The sequence below is a fragment of the Zalophus californianus genome, chromosome 6 (assembly GCF_009762305.2).
Source record: "Zalophus californianus isolate mZalCal1 chromosome 6, mZalCal1.pri.v2, whole genome shotgun sequence".
NCBI classification, from domain to species: Eukaryota; Metazoa; Chordata; class Mammalia; order Carnivora; family Otariidae; genus Zalophus; species Zalophus californianus.
In genome coordinates this window covers 18,883,460-18,890,026 of record NC_045600.1, presented here as the reverse complement: position 1 = coordinate 18,890,026, position 6,567 = coordinate 18,883,460, and the positions used below count along the sequence as shown (strand labels likewise).

The 6,567-nt window shown below is 34.6% G+C and overlaps 1 non-coding gene across 1 annotated transcript; it reads right to left on the bottom strand.

The window, feature by feature from the left end:
- Nucleotides 1-5,322: 5,322 nt before the first annotated feature.
- Nucleotides 5,323-5,429, bottom strand: LOC113910609. The gene has a single exon (XR_003516121.1). It is a non-coding gene; the product is annotated as a U6 spliceosomal RNA (small nuclear RNA).
- Between the last annotated feature and the right edge of the window lie 1,138 nt (nt 5,430-6,567).

The window sequence follows — 6,567 nt, the reverse complement described above, 5'->3', positions numbered from 1 at the left end:
GAGTGATTTTTACGAAGTCTTCTCCTTATTCACCCCTCCCCAACCAACTTCCTCCTCCTCTTCATCCTTCCCCTTCTCCTACTTCTCTCTCCGCCTTATTTCTCCCAAGACAGAAAGGAGACGTGTGTTGATTTACAGCACCGGTTTTGGGAGCCATGGGTAATAGATCTGAAAAAATCAGCTCTTCCACAGGTATTATTTTCTGTACACTTTCAACATCTGGATTCTTTATCTTTTTTCTTAAAAAATGAGTTCGAACAGAACCATCATATTTAGAGCATATTTGAGGCACTTTAAGTGTTGTGATATAAAATAAAATATTTTAAAAATTACTATTTTCTTGTAAATTCACCAAGTTGATTATCTTGTATCTAGGAAGAACCTAGTTTGAGACTACTTTCTGGTTGCTGGAATAAAACAGAAAAGCAAAAAAAAAAAAAAACAGAAAAGCAACTTGTTTCATCTTCTGTATACACACATACACACACAATGAATATGTATACACATATACACCACATGTACACATGTATATACATATATATATTCATATTTCATTCACAGGCTAGTTATATTTGTCTCGTAAAACCTAATGTTGCTGTTTTGTTAAAATGTTCCCCTTAAACATTTACACATTTGATTATTTTTGATTTCTAGGCAAAGGCTTATAAAATAATACTGTGTTGTTTAACACTTTCCACATTTTACATTAAGAGATTGATGGTTGGAAAACATTGTAAAACAGTCATTGTAGAGTTAATATGAATGTTGGTGACCCTTAATTTTCTTAAAAAGAATATTCACTATTAAGTGAAAAGGCTTTTATTTTTTTTTAACTACATTATCTGTGGGATGTCAAATTTTCTTCATATACCTCAACCAAGACAAAATATTAAAACAGCAAATGCAGAAGATATGACAATCCAGTTGTCTTATTAAAACATATATTGAAGAAATTTACACTAAGGTAAAGAAAAACTATATAGCAATTCTTCTCACTAAATTATTTTTTTATTTTGGAAAATGTAGTTTTTTTATAAGTATATGTTTTTATTCTTACATCAATGGTGTTATTGTTATTTCAAAAGAATTATTTTTCTCTGTTTTGATTTATAGTACAATAAGTATTGATAAATTAGAATATTATTTTATATCTTTGGGCATTTATCTTATGTTTAAAAAAAAAGGAAGGTTGGACTAGTTTTTTTTTTTCTCAAAATGTAGCCTGACGTGATCTATGATAGATCTACTTGAAGTATCCTTTAAAATACAGATACTGAGACTTACCCCAGACTCACCAAGTCAGAATCTATGAAAGAGAGGTCTTTCATAATAGGTACGTTGGAGATTTTTCAGGTTCCGTTAAAATTTGAGTGCTATCTATCAGATGACCTCTGTTGATTTTGCTCCAGGTAGGTAAACACCAGAATCTTTGAACCCCCAGCTATTGCAAGAGCAAGCTGAATGCCTAGGTTAACCCAGGCCCCAACACCATCTATACATTTCTCCTTTATAGGGTTGGCAGGCAAAAATAGAATACACCCAGTTTAATTTGAATTTCAGATAAACAATGAATTCTTTCAGTATAAATATGTTTCACACTGTATTTAGGATGTATATATTTTTTCATTGTTTATCCAAATATTGTGTGGAACATATTTGTCCTATTTTCTGTTTGTGTGCTTTGTTTTGCTAAATCTGTCAGGCCTATCACTTTTCCACTGTTGCTTCCAGGTGGTTACTATCCATAAATAAATGAAGTGAGACAATATGGGAAAGTCTTACCCACAAGATTTATTAATTGCATAGACTTAGGGTTAGGTGGGAAATGGCTGAACCCAGAAACAACCTTATAATAACAGCTAAGCCTTTATCCACAATCTCACACTCTTATAAGGCAAACCCCTCTAAAGTTTCCCCAAATTTCTTTCAGAAAGAATCTCCGTGGAGCTCATGTGGCTCTGCTTCCAATTACTGTTTACTTCATCTCACTATAGTATTTCTCACTTTAAAGTCATTGGCATTTTGGAAGCAACCTCATTATCAGAACAACTGGGAGTAGAGAATATGCAGTTTAATCTCTAATGAAGCCTTTGTTCCATTACGTCAAAATTCACCTCTGCTTTTAGTTGTCCTTACATGTGTCATCGTAAGAATGTAAACATTTTGGGGCTCCCTTTTATTTTGTCTGCCTCTCTAGGTCTGAGTGACCTCTGTTCACTCTGGTAATGTTCTGGGCTCTTGCTATTTCTACTAACTGATATGTTCTCCTCTTCCAAAAATACAGATTTCCCTCTGAACTGCCCACTCAACAATCTTTATAACCTTTTCTGATTCTAATGGTTTCTGATTCTACTTGCTGCACAGAAAAAACTGTTCTCAAATTTCTTTGTCAAAGGATTCTGTTTGAGAGTTGTCAAGAATAAGATAAAGAAATGTCTTAATATCAACTTACCAGTTAATATTTGCCTTTCCTACCAACATCAGCTGTAACTGAACAACCTGTAAAAATGGTCTTGCATTTTTATTTATTCTTCATTGAGTAGAGGGTGGTTCTGATTTTCTAATATCCGACATTCTTCTCAAATGACTTTCATAGTTGATTTCTACTTTGGCAATTGCCACACCAGGTTTCCACATATAACATGGTGTTTGGCCTTGTTTAGGGTCCAAATGAGAACGAAGATGCTGCATTCAAATACTGAAGTCACATCTTATGCTAAAAAGGGATGTTCTCCTGAATCTCAAAAGGTAAGTGTTCCTGTTTCCATTCAGCCCAGAGGCTTAGACTAGAACTTAATTTTGTGTAACATCTTACTAAAAAAATTTTAGTAAATAACTTGAGTGGGAGATATGTTTGTTATTTGTGAATTATTTCAGATTTTTTTCAGGTAATAAATTGACTACCTCCAGAAAACTCCAGATCTATTTTTTTTAAACAGATGATTTCAATTAATGCAAAGAAAGTATCAAATTCTCACACCCAACCAGGTTGCAGAAAAAAAAATTAAATGAACCATTTATATTTGTCTAAGGGGAGGGGGGTGGGGGGATGGGTTGGCCTGGTGATGGGTATTGAGGAGGGCACGTTCTGCGTGGAGCACTGGCTTTTATGCACAAACAATGAATCATGGAACACTACATCAAAAACTAATGATGTAGGGGCACCTGGGTGGCTCAGTCGTTAAGCGGCTGCCTTCGGCTCAGGTCATGGTCCCAGGATCCTGGGATCAAGCCCCGCATCAGGCTCCCTGCTTTGGGGGAAGCCTGCTTCTCCCTCTCCCACTCCCCCTGCTTGTGTTCCCTCTCTCGCTGTGTCTCTCTCTGTCAAATAAATAAATAAAATCTTAAAAAAAATACAAAAACAAATAAACCTTGTCTGAGTATATGCTGCCCATGTAAGTTGAGGGGCTACTCACAGCCTTAAAAAAAAAAAAAAAAAAGATGTAATGTATGGTGATTAACATAACAATAAAAATTTAATTAAAAAGAGATGATTATTTAACTGAGCTATGTTGTTTTCTTTAAAACAGAAGTATATTTTTTCCTATTTTTTTTATTATTTATTGTCTAAGCATCTGTTTCTGCTGTCATTACCCACACTTGTCTGATAACCATTGTAGACTTCTTATAAGAACAGTATTTTTACCGGGTTTGTATTTCTCTAGGCTTATTTTTTCCTCATACTGTAAAAATAAGATTACAAGAATATTAAAGGGGATTTTGAGAGAAAAAAATCACATTCTTAATATCACATAGCAAAGTTATTTTTATTTACTTAGATGGCTTTTCATTCCTTTTTTTTTCAAACAGTATGTACTTATTTGTTATAGTTTACAATAAAATTTAGTGCATGTTTTAGTTTTGGAAAATTTTCACTTTATATGGTTATTTTAAGAATTACATGGCAATATAAATGTGAATGTATTCGGCATACTTCCTATCAGATAGGTACTTAAACTGATCTTTGAAACTGTGACTCTAAATTAACTATTTTTATAGTGTAAAGTGTATAATATCTGATCAAGATGGTGCCTCAAAACTCAGGTAGGACATTGTCATTGTAGATTTTTTCCTTTTCTTCCCCTCCCTTTTTTTATTACAAATAATGATGAATGAATGTTAGCTTTTTTTTCTTTCTATGAATTTTTCAGACTGGGATTCCTGTATCAGAAGATCTGAACACTGGGCTATCAAAAGATTATACCAGTTCCCATTGCCATCAAAATAGTTATAGCATCATCAGATTATCAGGATAGTTTCTTATTAACCTAAAAGCTGATACTAAAAAAAGCTGTAAAATATTGTTTATTTTCATTGTCTTCTTTTATTTCTTACATTACCATGAAAGACAGACCTTTTCTAAAATTCTATGTGCAATTTAGTTTTTCTTACTTATTACTTATATCTGTTATCTGTTTTCATCATTTCTTTTTTGTAAGTTTAAGTTATAGACTACCGAGGGTTTTGGCTGGGGGTGGAGAAATAATACAGTTCGTGGATCCGAGAGAAGGTTGGCTGGACTGAGAGCTCCATTGGAAGGTGCTCAGGGACCTCACAGGGTACCATGGGAGCTAATGGAGTCTCCAGTAATACCAGTAGCTGCCAGGGACTTTGCCAGAAATGGCAGATGAGGCACAACAGTGGAGAGAGGATGATGGTCAAGTAACAATTCCCACTCCAAACACTTGTCTCTTTAGGTACATTAGCCAGTCATTTCTTGTTGACCATATATATATATATATATATATATATATTTTTTTTTTAATTGGATCCTTTAGGAAAGCTAAATCACACTGTCAAACTTCTCTTTGACTAAGATTTTTCAGACTATGTCTTGTTAAAAGATCTTTGGTGGAAAGAAAGGAAAGTGAGAAACCTAAATTTAATGCCTTGGACACTATGTTTAGCCTGAGAATGTTCACAATCTCCTTTGCTTCATAAAGGAAAATCAACAAACAAATTAAAAAAATACATAAGCAGACAAGTAAAGAAACATTTTTATGAATTCTTTTTGTGGGAGGTTTTGGCTGTGGATTCCTTAGAAAATAAAAACAATTTGAGATACTTCCTCCTAGTGCCTCTTCTTCTTTTCTCCCTCTTTATTTTTTTTGCCATCAATTTAAAGAATCAAGATAAGAAATATATATATATATACGTATATATGTAATCGATTTCAGATGATTATCATAAAGTGGTTGACCTCTGTTATCTGTGCCAAGATAGAGAAAGAGACTGAAACCTGAATACTTGACAAGTGAACCCAAGGAAACGATAGCAGTTTACTATTTTGAACAGAAAAGGGATATGATGAGTTAAGCACCAAAAGGATATAGATATTTCACAAATTTGCATGCCATCCTTGCCCAGGAGCCATGCTAATCTTCTCTGTATCGTTCCGATTTTAGTATATGTGCTGCTGAAGTGAGTACAAGATATAGATATTTCAAAAAATACTGTATTACCACCCCAAGCATCACCTAATAATTAATTAATATATACTTGATTCATGCTCACTATCTGCTTGTGTATTAATAAGTTCATTCTGTTTTCCTGCATATGGAAAGCGGGAGATGCAAAGCAACTTTCCTTTCTTCTGACTTTTAACCAGGCATGATAAGTAAAGTACAATAACTGGACTTTCCAACGTCTCCTGGCTCTTTGAGAAAAAAAGCAGCATTAAAAGAAATAAATTCATTTAAAATGGAGGGGGAATTGGTTGCAAAATAGAGTGTAAAACTTTACTTAAAAGATATTTCTGCTCATAGCGTTTTCTCTGCATACGGTAATAGGGTTATATTTGCAGTAATGGTTTGCTTACGGGCAAGCAATTAAGCACCTGCAGTCACTCCACAGGATGTAGATTTCACATGAATAGCTATTTTATAAATAAACAAATAGAAACCCATATATGTCATGGCAAAGGCAAACACTGCTTGGATTTTAAGTTTTAAAAAGGCAGTTCCACACCTTTTCGAAATCATTTGTTTCCATATATAATTGCATTCGACGCAGCCTTTTCATTCTCCACATGGATAATTAATAATATCGTTATTACCCTTACAGTCCTCTGCTGCAGTTTAACCATGAGACGGCTGCACTAAGGTAAATAGAAGCTGTATATGAGCCATGCGTATGGTCAGTGTAAGCATGCAGGTCCTCAGGTGTGGACAGAAGTCTATTTTAGATTATCCATTCCCTCTATCGCCTCTTCATAGGTTTGGTGGCCCGTCCTGGGAGAGCAGGGTTACTGCCTCAGGCCCCCTCCTACGTTCTCTGGATCTTGAATTACTCCCTGTTTTAACATGTCTTCTGCTGCATATGGAGCTCTTTGCAATGTATCCAACTTGAGAAACAACTGATCTGGAATGCAGCTCTGATACGTACCACCTAAGTGACCCTACTGCATTAGCTGCATGACTTTTCTTTTTTTAAATAATTTTTTTGTTATTATGTTAATCACCATACATTACATCATTCGTTCTTGAGGCAGTGTTCCATGATTCATTGTTTGTGCATAACACGCAGTGCTCCATACAGAACGTGCCCTCTTTAATACCCATCACCAGG